Raw genomic sequence first — 20,723 nt, 5'->3', positions numbered from 1 at the left:
TCCTACAATATGCGTGTTTGAAGATGACAGATTTTATGATGTATAAACATTTAAGTGAAAATAAGAACTGTTTTAAAAAGTATTTATTTCAAAACATCTAGCCTTTCAATTTTTTTCATTGTGTGCTGTGCATAAAACCATCTTAGTCTTTTATAATTTAGAAATGCTGCGGTATCAGCTATTAAAAGCAAGCATACTGTTATCCCTTTCTGGAATGCAAGACCTTAATTGCATGAAATTTAAATAAAACATGTGGTTCTTTGCCATGACCAGAGCACTTATCTTTTAATCTATTACTTGCTTTACTGAGGTGAAAATAACCATTGTAGGACTGCGAAGTATTCCTAACATTGTTCATAATACAGCTGATATAAAATGCCATACCATTAGATGTTGAATTAAACACTGGCAAGAACATTCCATGGAGGTGCTTACATTTCAGTGATCTTGTTTTTTTCTTGCAGTTCAGAAAAAACACAAACACACGTTATTTTTAAGGTGGGGCAAACATCACAAAACAACTGAGCTGATGTGAAGGCTCAGCGCCAACAGATGAAGGGGTCCAGCCCCTCTCCCCTCAATTTCCTACTTCAACAGCACAGCCCTGCTTTCCCTGGCAGAGGCTCCAGTTCTCCACTGACTCCTGATCCTGAGGATGTCTCACTAAATCATCAGCAACAAAAACTGAGTAACTTTCTGCTAGTTTTCTGCACTGGCTTGCTAAGAGATCACATAGCTGAGCCAGGAAGAACATCATTGAAGAATGCAGCAAAAGGTACTGAATAGAGAGTTTTACCTTTCAGTGGCTGCAAACTATTAGACAAATGCAGCCTTTTAGCCAAACATGAGCTCATTTCCCTCAGATATAAAAATAATTTCTTTAAATGATCTTTTTTCATAGTAATTTTTTTTATCTATAGCTGTGCTGTGAACTGCTGTTAGGCAGCAAGAAATCTTAATGACTCTTACCAGTCAGTCTTGCTTTAAGGCAATGAGCACTTATTCCAGCTAAAAGGGAAGAGACATCCCTTTTTGTCATTCTGTCTGAAACAATAAAAACCCTTGTCTAAATTATTGTTCAACAGACCACAGAAAAGCATGAAAAGAAATAATTTTTTGGCTAATGGGCTTGTCTGAACTAGAAATACCAGGGCTAGCACTTGTCTTAGTGAGCTAAGAGAGGGACAGGTAGCAGAGATGTGATTGTTCCTGTCGGGAGGAATGGGTTAAAAAGTGGAAGACTGATGAGAAAGACTGTAAATCTGGCAAATGACCTGGCAGCTGGGAATAACTCTTGATAAGCCCATGTGAACAGCAGGCCAGTGATCCTCTAGCATGGACAGATTTTAATAGTACCTGAGTTTCCTCTTGTGCACCTCTACCAGGGTGTTGCTTCGGGGATCCTGTGGTTAGCGAAGTAGTGAAAATAAATTTACTCTCTACATTCTAACTGTGAGTTTGTGGCCATCACAGCTGCCTGCCTGTGTCAACTCACAGAGTGCCCTAAGAACTCTAAAGAGTAGAGCTTACTTTGGAAAACATGCTTTCTACAAAGACAAAACTGTATGTCTGCATAGAAAAGTTCCTATAGAAAGATAGTTCTTTCTGTAGTGTTGTACTGTGTTTGCATGGCAAGGTTTTGGTAGCAGAGGGTGGGGGCAGGGATTACAGGGGTGGCTTCTGTGAGAAGCCGCCAGAAGCTTTCCCCATGTCTGACAGAGCCAGTGCCAGCTGGCTCCAGGACAGACCTGCAGCTGGCCAAGACTGAGTCTGTCAGGGGTGGTGGTAGAGCCTCCGGAATAACAGATTTGAGAAGGGGAAAGAAGTTATTGTGCAGAAGCAAATTGCAGCCAGAGAAGAGAGAATATGTGAGAACAGCAGACCTGCAGACACCAAGGTTGGTGGAATAGGAGGGGCAGAAGATGCTCCAGGTGCCAGAGCTGAGATTCCCCTGCCTGTGGTGTGCACCATGGTGAGGCAGCTGTGCCCCTGCAGCCTACGGAGGTCCATGAAGGAGCAGAGATCCATCTGCAGCCTGTGGAGGACCCCATGGCAGAGCAGGTGAATACCAAAAGAAGGCTTTGACCCCATGGAAAGCCCACACTGGAGTAGGTTTTCTGGCAGAATTCATGACCCCATGGGAGACCCATGCTACAGCAGTTCATGAAGAACTGTAGCCTGTGGGAAGGACTCACGCTGGAGAAGTTCATGGAGGACTGTCTTCTGTGGGAGGGGCCCCACACTTGAGCAGAGGAAGAGTGTGAGGAGTCTTCCCCGCAAGGAGGGAGAAGTGGCAGAGACAACATGCAATGAACAGACCACAGCCCCCATTCCGTGCCTCTGGTGCCTCTGGTGAAGGGAGGAGATAGAGAAATTTGGACTGAGGTTAAGTTTGGGAAGAAAGAAGTTTAAAGATTTGGGTTTATTTCTCATTATCATACTCTGATCTGATTGCTAATAAATTAAACTAATTTCCCTCAGTAAAGTCTGTTTGTCCTGTGTTAGTAACTGCTGAATGATCTCCCCCTGTCCTTATCTTGACCCATGAGCCTTTCATTATATTTTCTCTCCCCTGTCCAGCTGAGGAGAGCAGTGACAGAGAGACTTTGGTGGGTACCTGGTGTCCAGCTGGGGTCAAGCAACAACAAGTGTTCAAGGCAACACGGTGGGCTGTGTTTATAAGTCACTTAAACCACGATGAAGAAGCACTTCCTTCAAGATCATAGAATCATAGATTGATTTGGGTTGGAAGGGGACCTCGAAGACCATCATCCCCATGGGCAGGGACACCTTCAGCTAGATCAGGTTGTTCAGAGCCCCATCTAAGTCAACAGTTTTTCTCTTAGCAAAAATCACCTCATAAGGCTACAGCTGCGAGCAAGTGCATTGAGCAAAACATAGTGCAAATGAAAGAAACAGAGGTTAGTGACTTTTGTGAAATAAATGGAAGTATTTTTTTTACTGTGAAGATATAAGTTTGCCGCCTTAGTTATTTTTCCAAACCCTGTTTCAAATGCAGAATGCAGCTTCTCACTTCCAAGGCAATTTTGCCAAGGACAAGTTGAACCAAATTGCTTGAGCTAAAGTGTCCTTTCAGTTTCTGACCAGAATGGAAAACACTGGTGTATAAAGCCTGCTTTAAATATTCAGTGTTGGTGTTAACAAGGTCTTTGCATGGAGCAGAATAGCTGTATAGACCAATCTGAGTTTCAACAAGTTGGTATGTTTTTTTAATCCAGTGCATGATGAACCCTATAGTTTTATAGGTTTATTTTCTGGCTGGCATATATTGAACTGTTTCAGTGAATCAGAATATTGCAAAGACTGGTGAAATATCTTGACCTTAGAGCAGCTCAGTGGCAGCAAACAGAGGAGGAGTTTTGCCTGAAACCCTAGAAAATTTTGCAAGCCACATATTATTGACAGACTCTAAGGATCTCTGTATGCATTTTCAGCCAAAGTGACTGAAGTCACATGCAGAGTTTTAGGGAGGTTTTTTAGAAGAAATGGCACAACTCTTCACAGGTCCAGCAAAAATGTTGAGGTTAAATGTAAGAAAAAATAATGAAAGAGCTAGGAGAAGACTGTTGCTGTTCATTCTCAATTGTGTGGAATTTTAGGAGTGTTTGAGTTTTTTCCTCCACATCTTCTTAAAAGTGTTAAATCTTATCAATTAACAATTAGTTAGAAGATAACTACCATTTAGGTGATTTAAACTATACTCTTGATGAACCTTACAAATTTTGTGCATAGGAAATCAACTGGTTTCATTAAACATTTCTGAATTTTGTAGAGGTCATTAAAATCATTTGCAATAAAACATTTGTGAAAAAATACAATTATTTTACAGATTAATTTGCTAGTTGATAGAACTGTACCTAGCTATTTTGAAGTAAAATTGTAATTCTAAAAAGTACCTTGGTACATTCAGGATGAAGTTATATGTGTGAGTTGCAGTTTATGCTTTGCAGGTGCATCATAAATGTTCAAGTTATTTCAATGGTTCCTTCAGTGCTACCTTGAGAAATATTTTTCAGTGTGGAACACCAGGCACCTGGATGTTAACTGAACACTTCTTTAAGCAGCATTTCGTTCTGCAGCTTTGACTCATTTTGCATAGTTCTTGCTTGTGCAAAGAATGGCATAGCTGACACCAAAACAATTGTCTAAATAAATAGCACACACAGTAATAGGGTCTGTAAGAGCATTCCCTTAGCTTACCTGAGTTCATTCTATGCAGTAATTTAAATATTGTCTTAACATAGCACAGTGAGGCACCAATCAGTGCATTGTCTTATTTTTTTCTTTTAAATTTACTTAAGAAAAGCAGTAGAAAATAAACAGATTCCTCATTTTTAGGATGTGAGAAAGAGGAGAACAAATGTCTTGCTGCATTTGATATATCTCTGAGTCCGCTTTCAACTTCTCCTTTAAAAAGAACAGGAGATGCTGAAATTACTCTGAAAAGCTTTTTGTAAATACCTGCTTTTCTAAATCTTTTCAGTGGCTGAAACAGAAATGGCCTTGTCTTAGAACAGCTAATGACATCGGTTCCCCCTTTTTCATTTCTAAGCCTGTGACGTGTAATTTTTCTGTTCATGTAGTAACTAACATCAAGAAAAGCCTTTTTAAAGAAATGCCCTGTTGCACAAGAGAAGGCTTCATTCTTCTTGTAGAACATTTTCTGCGTCCTGGTTTTGACAATGCTCATTTACTATGGAGAGGAAGAGAAGGCCGAGATGACAGTGAATAACTGGAATGAAGCTTGAAAAATATCACTCTTCTCTCAGAGATAAACTTCTTGGCTTTGCAATAAGAAAACCTCTTCATGTCACATAAGTAAAAACAATGGGGCAAGTACACTCAGGGATAAGAGCCCTCGACTTGCAGCCCAATGCCATTGTTACAGACACAAAATCCAAGTCCTAAGAAAAGCAGGTGGGTCTGGATCCTATGGCTTCTTGGTTGCATTGATCTCTTGAACTTTTTTCAGGAAAAGAAGGTTGTACATGTGTATGATGTACAGTGTATGATGTACACTGAAAAAAAAAGTTGTCAGGGCTCTGTCGAATTCCAACAAACCCCATATGTCACACACTCATCAAGCAGGAACTGTGAAGGAACAGTCTCAAATGAAATTAAATGTATCCTTAAATAAAATTAAAGCAGCAGGCATAATAACGTTGATTAAATAAATCCAGCTTCTTTCAAGAAGGAAGTCTGGGTGAACTGGTGAATGGTTTAAAGAAATGTGGTGCTATTGCCTTGGCAGCAGTTACTGCATTTCTTCTTGAAATGTTGATTTCCCCTTTTATTCATCAGTGCATCAAAGCAGGCATTTTTTCAAAAGATAAATTTGGGTTTTTTCCCCTGTTGGCTGGAAGTGGAGAGAAGCACATTAGTAGCACAATCCACATTAAAATTTTAACAGGGAGCCTTTTTGCAGAAATGCCCAAAAGTTCTTAATTTAAAATGCAGAACACACAAGATCTCAAACCATTGAAAAAAATACACAGAAATAGAACACCCGTATTGAAGTAGCTTCTATATCTTTTCGACCCAAAGAAGGTAATACTGAACTCTCTGTTTTTTTTATGAATACCTCCACAAAGTGATAGCTCAAAACCTTGAGCACTAAGAGCTGGCAAAAGGCTCCTCTCTCTCCATGATGGCTGCAATTACACTTTTGGAAAATAGCCCAGGGAGTGTTCAACTGGACAATGAGAGCTTGCATATCTCAGCTTCCTGAAAAAAGCTTAATTTTTTTTTTAATTTTGTTCTCAAACTCTGCTCCTAGCACCTGTGCTTTTCAGGAGAGAAATGTAAATACTTATCCCACAGCAGCTCTCACTGTTAAGAACTATGGGTGTTTATTAAAAATCTCTCTTCTGTTTCATGCCACATGATTTCTTATCCAAAACCTTTTAGTTTAGAAAATTGTATCGATGGCCTGGTTTTCTGGTATTTACTGGTAGATTAGATTAAGGTGAGGAGAAATAAAAGCCTGCAGAGTACTCTAATGCTACCTGAAACGAAAGCAAACTAGGTTTTGTTCATTAATGTTATTGACATAAACTCTGTGATTTGCACAAGTTCTTCATGTTTGGAAGAAGTTGTGGCTGTGGGAACCAGGATATCAATAAATGTTTGTTCCTTGGTTTATGGTGAATGGAGTTAGCAGTTCTGCATTCAGAAGAGAAACCTGATTGCACAGCTGATGTTCCAGAGGACAAGAGGGTTGTCATAGCACTCTGGAAAAGGGCCACAAGTACTGGAATTAATTCCCAATAAAGCTGCAGTCTGGGACCATATTTAGCTTATTCTTTGCAGTGATGCAAGAGTTACTGATGCAGATTGAAGTCAACAAAGAAATAACAGCAAGAACACTTTATCTTTGTTCTAAATAGGCCGCAGATTTCTGTAATCCTGATTTACAAAGCCCTTGGTTCATGTGGTCTGTTACGGATCACAAAGGGTGCTTAATAAGTACGGGCTTGTATGGGCTGTGCTACCAAAATAATATAGGGCCTTCAGTCCCTAAGAGCAGCTGCTTTCTGTCCTGATAGAAACAGATGTTTCTCAGAAATTCTCCTTGTACTTGGGCATCTGGCTGGTAATGCTGTACCTGAGCTCTTGAGCTGCTATGCAAATGGCTATTAGCCCTTCTCTTCATAAGCCTCCCCCCCAAACAGCGTTTATAAGATGAAACTGTAAAAACACCCACAAAAATCTGAAGCTGATGTTTTAGTACTTAAAATTAAATAATGTATCATGGAATATATTCACTTATGTAGCTTTATCGATAATGATTCACACTGTTATAGAGAGAAACGCATTCTTCTGGTAATTGCAGGCAAACGACATACCTAGGTATTTAATTTAGAGCAAATTCCTTCAACAGCTTTTCCTGAACAAGTCAGAGCACTTGTGAGTCACAGATATTGTAAGTATAACGTGTAGCAAATTCAAATTATCCTTCAAAGGGGTTGTATTTATATACTTGCCAAGTAAACATTGTACCTCCAAAGAACAAAATTCCCAACACACACATCATTTGGAATAACACAAGCACTGCAGTTATTTAAAAACAGCACTAGGAATTTGAAGGTAACGAGAAATGTTACATTTCTATTGTGCATAAACTGCAAATTTTATGCTAAGATTTCATATGTGGAATCTGAGCAGTAGATTTTGGTTGTATGCATCGGAATTTCTTGAAAGTGATAAAATTTCACAGCTGTGAGAAAGAAAATCTCTTAAGTATTTTCATGTGGCCTACCTCTGTTTATTGCAGCAGTTTCAAAATAGTATTTTAGCATGTTAAGAAATGCACGGATGCTAAATTAGTTTCCTTATCTTTCTTGGATGCCTGCTATGTGAGCTCTTCAGGTACCTGAGGATGCTTAAGAGGGTGAATGAATCATTCAATTCGAGATGCTGGTTTTTTGCTTCATTATTTTTGAAATTTTGAATATTTTGTAATATTTGTATCTATTTGATAAATCCAGCTCACTTGAAACATTGAAAGTGATAGCCATAAAGCTTCAGAAGTATTGTACACAGGTGTAGGGAGGACAGCTATGACAAGTGCCTTTTATTATACTCCTAAATACTGTTTTACTTTTTGGATGCTTCTCTCACCCAGCGAACAGAACAGATTCAGCTACTATTTACTAATGGCTGAGAAACCATTAAACCTGTAAAGTAAACACTTTTGTTCCCTTTCCAAACCGATCCTGAAAAAAAATCACTGAATCGCGCCTTGAACTGACAGCTCCACGCTACTAAAACACCGCTGAAAACGAGGAGATAATATTAACGGGATGCGCACCCTTCCCAGCCCCGTCGGAAGGAAGGGGGGGCCTGCACGGGAGACTGGGTCCCCTCCGGCTCCCCGGCATGGGGCGGCAGTGGTACCCGGGGCGGCAGCCCCACACCCTGGGAGCGAAGGGGGAGCGGGAGAAGGAGGAGAGGGAAAAAGGAGGAGAGGGGGAAAGGGGAAGCGGGGCCGCTGCGGAGACGCTCCCGCCCGGCCCCGCTCCGCCGGCTGCTCCGCCCCGCTCTCCGCAGGTCGGGACGCTGGCATTCCCAGCTCCCGCCCCGTATCCCAGCACGATTCCCGCCGGCGAGAGGCGCTGCGGGGCGGCGGGTGGGGCGCTGCCGGAGCTCGGCAGGGCTCACCCAGCAGCAGGAGAGGTTCGGGGGGACGCGGGTCCCCTCCCGACGGGGACGGCCGTGTGGGAGCCGCACCCGGGCGGGAGCCGCACCCGGGCGGCTCCAGCCCTTCCCGGGCGCAGCGGGAGCGCTGGGCTGCGGGAGGAGGCGAGGTTGGCTGTCACAGGGCTGCACCTGCGGGCGTCACTGCGAGCCTGCCCGTGCCCGGGGCGAGTGTCAGTGCGGGGCTGTGCGGGCTCGGTGCGGTGTGTGCGTTCCCTGCCCGAGCCAGGAGCCGAGCCCGCGGCACCTGGAGCGGGACTTCAACCTCCCAGCTTCACTGGGCTGCCGAGTTGGCATTGGCAGCCCTTGGCGGCGGCGGGGATGCTGCTGCTTGTACGTGCTCTTCGTCTCCTGCCGAGGTTCCTGGTGAGTCCATCGTTCTTAACAGCAACTAGTTTGGGGTTTGTTCTGGTTGTTTTCTTTTTTATTCCTTCTTTCGCCGAGGGAAGGACCCGTCCTGGTGGAGAGCCTCCCGCGGGCGCCCTGCCGGGAGCGGGGAAAGAGGGCTGCGCTGGCCCCAGCTTCCCACACAGAGACCGGGTGCTTCTGGCGTTAATAACCTGACGGAGGGGTGCTTGTATATTGGGTTGGGGTTTATTTTTTAATGCTTTCTACCGTGCGTTACTATGAAAATCGAAGGTGGTGGATCTTGCCCGCCAGTGATGCCGTCTGTGGTGGTTGTGCCGTGGGAGGGATGCGAAGGCGCTCAGTCGTCCCAGTCATCACTGAGCAGGTGAGCGGCTCTGTGGCGCTCAGGTGAAGATTAGCTCTTGTCGTGTGCTGCCTAAATTTTTCTTCCACCTTTTTGCTTTTAAAAATATAGTCTACTTATTCTTAAATACAATAACGTGTAACTTCAATTTTATTGCGTGACTCTACAAAGAAATGAGTAAATGATAGAGGATGAGAACCACTTACATAAAGTAGTTTTGGATACTTGGATACTTTGGATACTGAGTGCAGCTAACCAACACTCTTTTCAGCATACCAAATGTGGAGTCATAGCATAAGCTGGTGATTCTGCACACCCAGAATTAGTGATTTTTGGAAAGCCTTGTGGGAGGAGGGGAGGGGAGTATCAGCCAGGGAAATAGCCCTTTAAGCGAATGTGAGAAGATAGAGGAGCAAGTGGGACAATTACCTTTGAAGTGCACAAGTATTACTGTTTTGCTCTATGCACTTCAGCTGAGAGATTTGTGTTCCAGATGCAGCCCATTAAACATTTAAAAGCTTCTTGCTGTAAAGGCACCTTTTCTTGAGTGGATCTAAAAGAAAGAAGTGCTTGGATCATTGCCTAAAGATGCTGAGGTGAGGAATGGCCTCTTTACTCAAGAAAGAAAAGGGTTAACAACAGCCAGTGTTGGAAATTTGAAGTTAAACATCCTGAGACTAGTCAAAGTGTGCAGTTTTTTAAAATAAAAGCACTCAATAGGCTAATAAGTTCTTAAAGGTTTTTCATCATTAAAAAAACTTTAAGCCAGGGATGTTTTTTCTAAAGGCAGATTTATTTTTAACAGGACTTAGTATGGGGAAATCCTATGGGCTATATGCAGGGAGGCCAGAACAGGTGATCATAATGAACCCTTATTGCCTTGATTAGGCATATAATCAGGAAAACTGCATCATCTCTGAGCTCATACTCTCCTGTATTCTCTTTCCTTCAGTCCCCTAATTTTCTTGATGTAAAAGGGCTTTATAATATTGAGAGCAGCCCTGAGAAAAAGGACTTGGCGGTATTGGTTGATGAAAAGCTCAACATGACCTGGCAATGTGCCCTGGCAGCCTAGAAGGCCAACTATGTCCTGGGCTGCATCAAAAGCACCGTGGGCAGCAGGTCGAGGGAGATGATTGTGAACCTCTACTCCGCTCTGGTGAGACCACACCTGAAGTGCTGTGTCCAGTTCTGGAGTCCCCAAACATAAGAAGGATATGGATCTGCTGGAATGAATTCAGGGGAACCTCTAAAATTGATCAGAAGGCTGGACACCTCTTCTATGAAGACAGGCTTAGAGAGCTGAGGTTGTTCAACTTGGAGGATAGAAAGCTCCACGGAGACCTTAGAACCCTTTCCAGTACCTAAACTGGGTTACAAGAAAGGTGGAAAGGGACTTTTGATAAGGGCATGTACCGGTAGGGTGAGGGGTAATGGCTTTAAGCTGAAAGAGGGTATATTTAGATTCAATATTAGGAAGAAATTCTTCACTGTAAGGTTGGTGAGGCACTGTAACAGGTTGACAGGGAAATTTTGAATGCTCCATTCCTGGAAGTGTCAGAGGCCAGGCTGGATGTGGCTCTGAGCAACCTGGTCTAGTGTAAAGTTCCAATGGCAGGAGGGTTGGAACAAGATGAAATTTAAGGTCCCTTTCAACCCAAACCTTTCTATGTTTCTGTGATATCAATGGTTAGCTTTTTGCTCTCTGTTTTCCTGTGTATCTTTAATATAAGTCATTACTCAAATGCAATTAGATCCAGGTTGCTCCATGTTTCTATTTTACATCTAAACAAGTATAGTGAAGTTCTGGAAGGTGAGAGTTGCAATGAGAGTTGATGTTCATAGATCTGAATAAGGTCTGAGGAATGTGGTTTGTAAGGTTGGAGGTGTGGGTATGATTTCCAGACAATATCAACATGCTTAAACATTTGAGCTGATTTCTAAGCTGACTTCAGGACTCAAGAAATACTTATTAGCATGTTTGACTTTTATAGGTTTCATGGTAGGTGAAATTCCCCAATCTTCATTCGCGAAGCCTAGCCATGAGATGAGAGAGGTAGGTGAAATCTTAAGTTCTTTAGGGAGGGAGAAATGCTCATTTAACCAAAATTCTATGTGAATTATGTCTTGTAGCTGTATGAGTTAGAGTGGAAAGACAGTAGGTATAAAGGATCTTATTAAACAGTTTTCGTTGTGATGGTGCAGCTGTCTAGTCGTTTGCCAGTCTGCAAAACATGATCTTGTTATATAATGCTCTCTCTAAATCTCCATATCCAGAGGGATGAATTTCATATCTGATGATTAACTTCTGTCTACTAGTAAGATGTTTGGTCTTGTGGGGTGGGAATCTGTTTGATAGAATGATGGCTGAACACATCTGCAGTGCAGGATTGTGCTATGACTGAGCACTTTGTTTCCCAGTTCTTTATTGCTATTGTCTTGCCTACATTTACTCTGCCCTCATCAAACTTCCCTCATACCAGGGATGAGCACACTCGAGTGTTTGTTGTCCCAGAGCCTGGAAAGCAGAACAGGTGAGCACAGTTGGAAGAGTAGACCTTGAAGATCAGTGTGGGTTTGGGTCCAAGGGTGGAAGATAGGAGGTACAGGAAGCTGTTATGTGTGTATTTCTTTGGACTTTTGGAGTCATTTTCTCAACTCTTTATATAGGAGGAATGTATAAACATATACATGCAATGTATACCAATGAACATAACATACATACAATACATGGCAATGAAGCCTTCTGCCTTCCTCCTGTTCCAAACAGCCTGGCTTTGCTGTATCTTAGTCTGCCCCTGCTGTGATCATGTGGCCCCATTCTGTGGGATTTTCCATTACTTGGGAACTGAATTTGTCTGTTTCTTTTTTCTTTTCTTTTTTTTTTTAAATATTTTTCTGCCTGCACTGAAATTTCTACATAATTCAATTACTTTAATCTGTACCTTTTTATTTTCATTGTAACTTTTCCCTGGGTATGCTTTTTGTATTGCTTAGAAACAGAAATGGATATCAGAAATGAAACAAAATTCCATTGTGGTTTGAACTATATTCCACAAGTGAGTATTAACATGAAGCTCCTTAAATGAGCATTTTATTTATTTTGAATAGAGTTGCTAGGCATCTTCACTTCAGTGCATCTCTGGAATATTTAAGTTATATTTAAAAGTCCTCTTTTCAGTTGCTTTGCCTTGGTTCCAGGTGAATTTATCACAGCTTTTTTTGTGAGAGACTATCATCTCAGCCATTTCCTGTGAGGAACACGGTGCTTCTTAGCAGTGGTTGCATTATGTGTTGGGATGACTCGTGATGTGAATGCAGCTGAACATGTTCTTGTCTCTCTGCTGGGACTCCAGTAACTTTTGAATTAGACAACTACCTTTCACCTGTACAGCCTGGGAAACTGTGTAAATAGCAGTGTATCAGCAGATGAGAGGAAAACATGTTCATAGGGTGAAGGACTCCAAGTATTTACATCATATATTACAGGGATGGGGACAATGTAGCACTTGTATACAGCACTGATGTGTTTTCAGGGCTTCAATAGGACAGTGGAGCTTGAAGGAGATGTTTGGGTTGGGTTTTTTTTATATGTATGACAGCAAAATTGCAGATATTATCTGAATACTGTGGAAACAAACATCTTTGACCAAGGGAATGTTGTTTCCGAGGATTCTGCTATTAGATTTCTGGGAAGAAGTAGTGTTTGAAAGGAAGCCATTCATCACTTGGAGATGACATTTTTCATTTGCAGTTACTGCATGACACAGTTAATGGCTTTTTGAGCAATTGTATGTGCTTTGACTCTGAGCTTGCCTCCTCGCTTTTGAGGGCATTGCAGAGGTGTAGAGAAGATCAGTCTCAGCAAGAGATGTACTTGATATCACTTCTGAAACCTCATTCTTTTCCTGAATTTTTGCACCAATCCCTGGTGCCTGATGAGTCAGAGAAGAGAAAAATGGAGGAAACAAGGAACCAAATTCTCATTCTTTCAATACAAGGCCTTAAGAAAATAAATAGGTTAATGACGCCAAGGATGACAGGGGCTTAAACACACTTGTGGCTTCAGAAGGTTAAGAGAAACATGACATACATTTGATTAAATAAAGGCATGGTCTAGGAATTAGCATCCATTCGCTGTGGACATTAGTGCAGTAATAGCAGTAACTGTATTGTGAAGTGTGTTAACACTGACAGGCAAGAACATGAGATTTGTATTGGGAATGGGGAATCTTCATCTTGTGTAAAGTAACCCAGAAGACTGGAATATGACAGAAGTGAGTATTCTTGAAACCTGTAGGTTTGAAACAGGTTTGGGTTTTACACTGAAGATTACCAGTAAGAAAACGCAATACAGCTGCCTGCAGGGAAATGTTGCATTGCAGAAGTCACTTTTTCTAACAGCTTTTTCTACACTAGCTGTTGTTTCTGTAACATTTTTTCACAGTTGCCAACTATAAACCAGCTTCCTTGACTCTTCTTGTTCTCTGGAGTAAAAGTACAAGTACATTCTTTTCTCCAGGAGCATTTCTATCCCTTTGTTCTACAGACATATTTTAAATAGACTTAGATGATGCATTAGTAATGTCTAACTGTTGGCATCTTTATCCAGATTAGAGCTCTCTTCAATGTTATTACCCATGTTAAGTTTTAGAGGGGAAAAATAGTGAAGCTGTAGCTAAGTTTTTAATGGGACTGTAGTTCTTAACCCTGTCTAGCTTTGAAAGAAAAATATGGCTGAGTAGGATGCAATTAGGAGAAGAATAAGAATTAATGCATTGGAGAATAATGATTTATTAGGTAAGGCTGAAACTAAACAAGGGAGAAAGCTATACCTCCTTGGTATTTTGTTCTGCTGGGAAATTATGGCAGCAAAGAAAGGTGGAGAACTATGAGTAACCTGTGCAAACACAAGTGTCATCTGGCTGCTGGGGTAAGTAAGGAGTGCCCTGAAAGACGGGTGTGAGGAATTCTGTGTGCCATGGTGTGTTTGTAAACCCTGTGCTTTCATTAGTGTATGTTTGTCTGACTTTGGCCTGTCTAGATTCAGAGCCTGAATGGAGGCCATTTCGGTAAATTTAATTATCTCAAGATTTCAGCTGCCAGCATTTTGGACTATGAATAGTATTCCTGTGGATTTTCTGGTTTTTTTCTGAATGTTTTCAGGCATGGGTTTGTTTTGGTTCTGATTGTGAGAATCTTTAATGGAATTGTTTAAATGGTATAATCCATGATAAGGTACAAGTATCTCTTTATCAAACCTTTTCTTAAGATTTTTTTTTTAAGACAATCTCTGATTTGACAGGAATTTGCTGTTGCCCTGAAATCACTTTAAATAGTGACCTTGCCATTTCATTTCATTTGTGGAAGGAAGCAGAAACACGTCAAAATGATTTGTGGGATGTGAGTTTTCAAAGTACACATTCTCATTTAAGTATCTAAATAATTAATGTAATTTTTTTATATCTGAATTGAACTTATGAGCTTCCTTCTGATTAACTTAGTGAAAACGTTTTGATGTTAGTTTGCCACATCACGTTTTCAAATAGAAAAAGACTGTTTGGAAGTAAGAGCAGCTAAGCATTCAGCTTCAGGCTTGGTGGAAGACTTGAACCACTGATACCTGCAAAAGCATCCTCACTAATGTAGTGAGCATAAAGCTCATGATTGCTACAAGTGTTTCTGACATTGTAACTTTTCCGAGTAAAGTTGGGTTTTGAGGGAAACAAGGGAAAATAAACGTTCTAAAGGATTTGTCTTCAGTGCCCCCATCCTTCAGCTTCCAGTGAATTTGTAGGTGGTTTTAAAACCATTAGATGTCCACTAGTAATGGTCATCTACAGTGACCTGGACAACATCTGACCATTTCCAAGCTTGTGCCCAGACAAAATTATTCAGCTTATGATTTCAATGGTTCTGATAGCAGTGTATCCCTTATGTGAGAAGAGGAAACTCTTCTTACAACCTGCTTCCCTACATGAGTCAGGCATGCAAAACATCCAGTAACAAAACTTGTGAATCAGTTTGTGGAAGGTAATTTGTTGAATTCATCACTTTTCAGAACAGAGTTAGGCCTTTTGGGCACGTTTAGAAACACTTTACATATTTTGTGCTTTTGCATGTAAGAGTGGGACCTTTGGCTCGAAGGTAATGGTGTAGAATTGTTTTTCAAAGAGTTTGCTGCCTTCTGAAAATTGCTCTTTCTCTCCCAGACTCAAGACTGAAGGACTTGTTCCTGGGTAAAAGCAAAAAAAAAAAAAAAAAAAAAAAAAAATCTGTGGGTTTTCATTTATCTTGCTTTAAAAGTCTTTGCATTCAGCCTCTCCTGAAATGACGTGGCTGAAAGTCCTCTTTCTAAATAAGTGCAGTCTGTCTTCTTTCCCTTTCCTATGCCTACTGCCATCATGAAGGTTCTGACTTTCAGTCATTGAACCTCTGCACTCATTCACATCTCGGTTTATGAGATGGATCTGAGTCAGTGCTGTTACTAAAGACAGGGTGATTTCATTACTTTCATTTTAAACATACTGCAGATTGATTCAGAGGCTCACTATGTCTGTAGTGGGCTGCCTCAAAGTGCATAGCAATATCACAAACAAAGCTTTTTATTTTTGTCTGACTTTCCTCCCTTTAATTGGGAAAGTAATATTGAAACAGCAATAACTGTTTCTGAACTTGAAATCTGGGCAATATATTTCGTTTGATACCAAAAACATAGCCATTAGGTAATACAACATGGATGATTGCAAGTTTGTTTGGGGTATGTGTTGACATGTATCACATGTATCAGTAGCACACAAACAGCTGATCTCAACTTTAAAAACCCCATGACTTAATGAAAAATGAGAGAACTTTAATAGCACAAGCTGTTTATGGTGGAATGGTTTATTGTATGTGCTTTGTACATGTTTTTTTTTGATTATCCTGTCCTCAAAAAGCTAGAAATAATCCAAGTCTTGTTTGATACTCTTGTCTTCTGTCTTGATACAATTCTTCCGATTCTACTTGGACGTAGACCACACCTCGTGTATAAACTTGCACTTTTCTGAAACTGCATTTATTTTTGACATTCTCAAAAATGCCCCATTTGACCTTCTGGCCCTTGTTAATGGTGAAGGAATGAGATCAGGTTACAGTTTTTAATTGTGACCTTGGAGGAACAGAGTAATGGTAAGAGGGACAGAATAATGTATCACCATGTGGCAGCCTGACATAGATAGGAATGTGAGGTTTGTGTTTTGTTTTTTCTGTGCAGGGTGTTTTTTCTTCTGTTGTTGTTTTTGTTTTTTGTTTGTTTGTTTTGTTTTTAAAAAGGTAATTCTAGTGACAAAATAACTGGTAAAAAGACAGGAGTCACTAAATGGAGTGACTGTAGTCTCTGGTTTTACAGTAGGGATACTTCTTATGTAGGTGCAGGCTGAAGCCAGAGAAAGAATGACAGAGAGGGTTTTTTTTATCCTTCTGACTTCAGAGTGCTCTGTCCCTCGTGTCATCTCATTGCATTGGGTTGAGATTGAGTCATGGTCATCAGAGGAGGAGCTGGAATCTATTGCATGCCCCAGTTGGCTGAGTCCTTTCACTTGGCTTCAGGAGGAGAGTGAAAGCACAAAATGAGCCATAGAGTGGTTTGGGTTGAAAGAGTCCCTATGGACCACCCAGTTCCAACCCCCTGCCATGGGCAGGGAAACCTTTCACTACACCAGGTTACCATCCAACCTGACCTGGAACACTTCCAGGGATGGGGCAACCACAACTTCTCTGGGCAATCTGTTCCAGTGCCTCAAGACAATAAAAGATGCTCAGAAGTTCAACATTGCAGTTCAACTATAGCCTGTATAGTATGAAAGCTGTAGGTTTATTAAAAAAAAATTAATATATTTGTTTGTGTACACAAAAAATCTCAAGTTGATTCACAAAGAGGATTTATTTTTTTGTTAGATTAATATGCAAATGTTTTTAGAGAGTTCTGCTTGAGGACTGAAATGAAATAATGCTCAATTATCAGTGCATAAACTGAGAGAAGGCTGAAAAGATTCTTTCCATTACTGCAAAGATTCTTGAGCTTTGCTGACAGTGTAAGGCCCCTGCTGGTATCTTTCCACTTTTTTTTTCTTTTTTGTCTTGAGGAGCAAAATAAAAAGACCTCTAAATCCTAAAGGAAAAAATGCATAGCAATATATTCTCCTTTCAGTGTTGTAAGCAGATATGTAGACAACATTTTGGAAAGGAACAGACTAAAATTACATATATGAGGTCTTAAAAGTGTTATATTTGTGTTCCTGTGGATAAATAATTCTGGCATCCTTCTACAGGATCATAGTTTTATGGATGTTTTCCTTTACTGCAATACTAACATGCACACCCAAATAGCAGTTTTTAGGTGAAAGAGGAGCAGCAGCAGGATTATGCAATATCAGGTCTCAAGGGGCAGGAGGCAATAAGCAGGAGGCCAGTGACAATTAGCAATCTGGGCTTTGTGGTTTAGGAAGAGTTTCTTTTTTCCTCCCAGCGGGTTTCTGTTTAGTTTTGAAGGACCTAGAATACCTGAGCAGATTGTGGCTCATTTTAAAAGCGTAGGGAGAAACTTACTCTTTTGAAAGATTGTCTTTAATTAGCAGTGGGAAATACCTCTAATGTTGAAGTGTACTCCCTGTGGTATGATGTTCTTTGTTTACCAGTGAATATGGATAGTGCGAAAGAAAATGGGCCATCTGCACAGCACCCCAAAAATGAGAATCTTTCAATTGGTCAAGCATTCAAGCAAATGTTTCTGAATTAGCCAGATGTCATTTACTTTCATATTATAAAGTATCTGCATCTTTAAATTAAGGGACTATGACCATATTCTTTGAATTGACTATTAATACATTACAACTTCTCTGTTGTTTTTTAAGGAATCCCACAGTGCTGACCCACCCAACTTATTATTGCTGCATCTCCAATTAATACCTGATGGAGTTTGAGTACTTTGATTGAAAAATACACAGCATAATGCAGCATAATTTTGGCCTTCTGCTTGTGTGATTTTTTTTTTTCCACTTCAGTAGTATAATACTCAGTAGTAGAGGCTGACTCCTCTCGCTATGTTATGAAACCCCTGATGTATAATGAAATGTAAATTGAAGGTCAGAATGAGGCAATACGTAGAAACAAGTGAACAGTAATGATCATGATGGCATGGTAATGAAATGCTGTGTGGTACTTGAAATGTTTTGGATTCTCTAGAAATAAATGGAAATTCTACAAATTACGCCTTTTGGATGAAAATGTGTTCAGTGATTCTAGCAGAGTATGCTTTAATGTGCTCAGTGACTGTGCTGGTTTATTGCAATTCCCTGGCTACCTGAGACCTTTTGGTTTTCCTCTAACAGTTGTAACAAAACATTGTATTGAAGGAAAGTAAGAATGGAGCTGAACCCAAATGAAAAATATAATGACAATTCATTTTTCTTCAGCAGAGTTATAACAGTTTATATTGCCAGAGGAGCTGGATCCCCGTATTTAAAGTAGTTTAAACTAGGCTCTTTGTTCTCATGGAGAATACTATCTGGCACAATGGATAGGGGGAGTCCCTTTAGTGTTCTTCCAGACACAAACTTAAATGGCTAATTCCCTCACACAGGGGCACTCACATCGGAAAATATGCTAGAGGCTTGTAGCAGAACTGGAGACTGGTAGTTCTCAATCTTTAATGGAAACTCAGATCCTGTGAAATTGAGGTCTATGCATGTTCATGGGGGCAGATTTTAAAGGCAAGCTTGAAAATCAAAGCTGGCTTTCCAAGTTTGTGTCGGTTCTGGACTGGAACAGCACCTAAATGGAATTGGTTTGAGTAGGTTTTATTCTAGAGTGAACTTTGAACAGAATGATTGTTGCAGTCACGATGGCTTAAAGAAAATAATTGCTTCAAGCTCTAGCAAAACTAGGTAGGTTTACACAGGTCTAATTATTTTACTCTTGGAGTCCCTTTTCCAACCCCCTGTACAATAGTTCTTCACTGTTTTATTCTGGTAAAAGCACTAAGGGCAGAGTGACTACTTTTCCAAAATACTATTAGACCTTCCCCACATTAAAATGTTGCAAGTATTTATGTATCTGGAGACCTCGCTGGGGGTGGGAGTGTGAGAACTGTGTCAAAATAAAAAAAAAATCAGGAGAGCAGTTAGCCAAATAGAAAACAGCTAAATAGGATTTAAGGCTTACAACCTTTAGCTGTGATACTTTGCAGTGAGGTTTCATGATCTGTGCTAGTGCAGTTTTTCATGTTCTCTGAGATTAACGCATAAAAGCACTCACGTTATGCTAGAAACAAAGGTCCAGGAAGGCTGGTGTTTCAGACTATGAAAGAACAAAAGGAATGGGACAAATACAAAAGAATATCTTATTTTTTCTCCCCGTAATTCTCTACAACTCTAAAATTAAATGGAACCAGTGCCCCTGTGCTTCCTAAGTTAAATTTGTGTCTGGACTACTGCAACTAATAGACCTGATAGTTTAAAAATCGAAGCAGACTTTCTCAATTCTGTGAAACCTCCTAAACTGAGTTGTTTCTATGCTAATACCCCAGCTATTAGTCCTAGATTTCAGTGCCTTGCTCTCTCAGTCTACCAATTTAATTAACTTTTACACCCTTTATAGTATTGCTTTACACAAGAAAGTCATCAAATGGGCTATTTGGTTTGGTGTGTAGTGTTCCTTCTTTCTACTAAGCAAATAGTTTCAGCTGTTCCAGAAACCCGAATTTCTTTGCTTAAGGGATGACACAGATGTTTATGGAAGTCCCGAAAGACCCTCCCTTCTGGTAGGAGTGAGACCAGAAGAACAAATAGAATCAGTTGATTTGGATGTACTATAAGTGACACAGCCAGCAATTCTTATAGATCAGGTTGCCCAGTATGTCTTGCACATAGTATGTTTTTAATTTTGTATTTATTTTATTGAGTAGATATGGTTGATTTTTGTTTATTTGTTGGTTGTTTTTGGCTTTTTTGTCTTCACATTCCTCCCAAATCAGCCTGAGAAATTTGACCATTGGGAAATTTGTGTTTTCATGTATTCAGTAGCTTTTTCAAGTGTTCATCAACCTTGTATGAGCTATGCTTTCCCCCAGAAGCTTAAAATGTGGTTTTAGCCAGATAAGTTGTAACAGCATCTGCAAAAAGATATTCCCTGACACAAAACGCTTCCTATCCTGTTTTTTAAGTTTGAAGTCCCTGTCCTACAACTTGTATATGAATTTGTGAAAATGAAAACTGTGTATACCTATGACAAAGTAAGAGGAATGTGGTGGGTGTATTTCTTTGTTCTTTTCAGAATCTTCATCTAAAATATGTCCCAAAACATGAGCGTGAGTACCATGAAAACTTCATCTCTGATGGGTAACTTGGCAAAGTTGTTAGAAAATTGACCTTTTATAATGGAAAAAAATATCAGTTAGCTTTTAATAGAGAGTCTTCTCTACCCACCTAATGTTATATGCTGAGCAATAAAGAAGGGACCCTATTTGCCACAAAAAAATAAAAGGGTGATTTTAGTAATTTGACATTTTGTGTGTGTTTTAGCGAAATATCTGCCATACTCATAATATCAGTGACCCTTGTGATCCTTGATGTATTTTTCATTGAGATAGACTCTTGCAGAAAGAGAAGGGGTTCTCCCTGTGTCAGCTGAGAGCTGAAGTACAGAGAAATTGAGATTTGCTATGGTTTGCATGTGGTGGGTGGCAATTGTTTCTTCTTCATGTCAACCTACTGCTCCTCTTGGAGGATTATTGGTTTTCATATTTTTACATGGT

The 20,723-nt window shown here is 40.4% G+C and overlaps 1 protein-coding gene across 5 annotated transcripts in view; it reads left to right on the top strand.

Annotated features, from left to right (window-relative positions):
- Positions 1–8,404: 8,404 nt before the first annotated feature.
- The window catches only part of SYTL5 (synaptotagmin like 5), an 87,990-nt gene continuing 75,671 nt past the window's right edge, over positions 8,405–20,723 (top strand). For 4 of the 5 annotated variants that reach the window (XM_017811029.1, XM_017811028.1, XM_017811027.1 and 1 more), the window contains exons 1-3: positions 8,856–8,950; positions 10,924–10,985; positions 11,413–11,463. The gene's annotated coding sequence lies outside the window, so the exon portion shown is untranslated. Of the gene's footprint in view, positions 8,584–8,855; positions 8,951–10,923; positions 10,986–11,412; positions 11,464–20,723 lie in introns of those variants that run through there. The other variant, XM_017811026.1, reaches the window with a different exon arrangement.

Source organism: Lepidothrix coronata, unplaced genomic scaffold (assembly GCF_001604755.1).
Source record: "Lepidothrix coronata isolate B3197 unplaced genomic scaffold, Lepidothrix_coronata-1.0 Scaffold30, whole genome shotgun sequence".
Classification (NCBI taxonomy): domain Eukaryota; kingdom Metazoa; phylum Chordata; class Aves; order Passeriformes; family Pipridae; genus Lepidothrix; species Lepidothrix coronata.
Note: the sequence above shows the minus strand (reverse complement) of the source record. Positions and strands in the feature narration are given on the sequence as shown.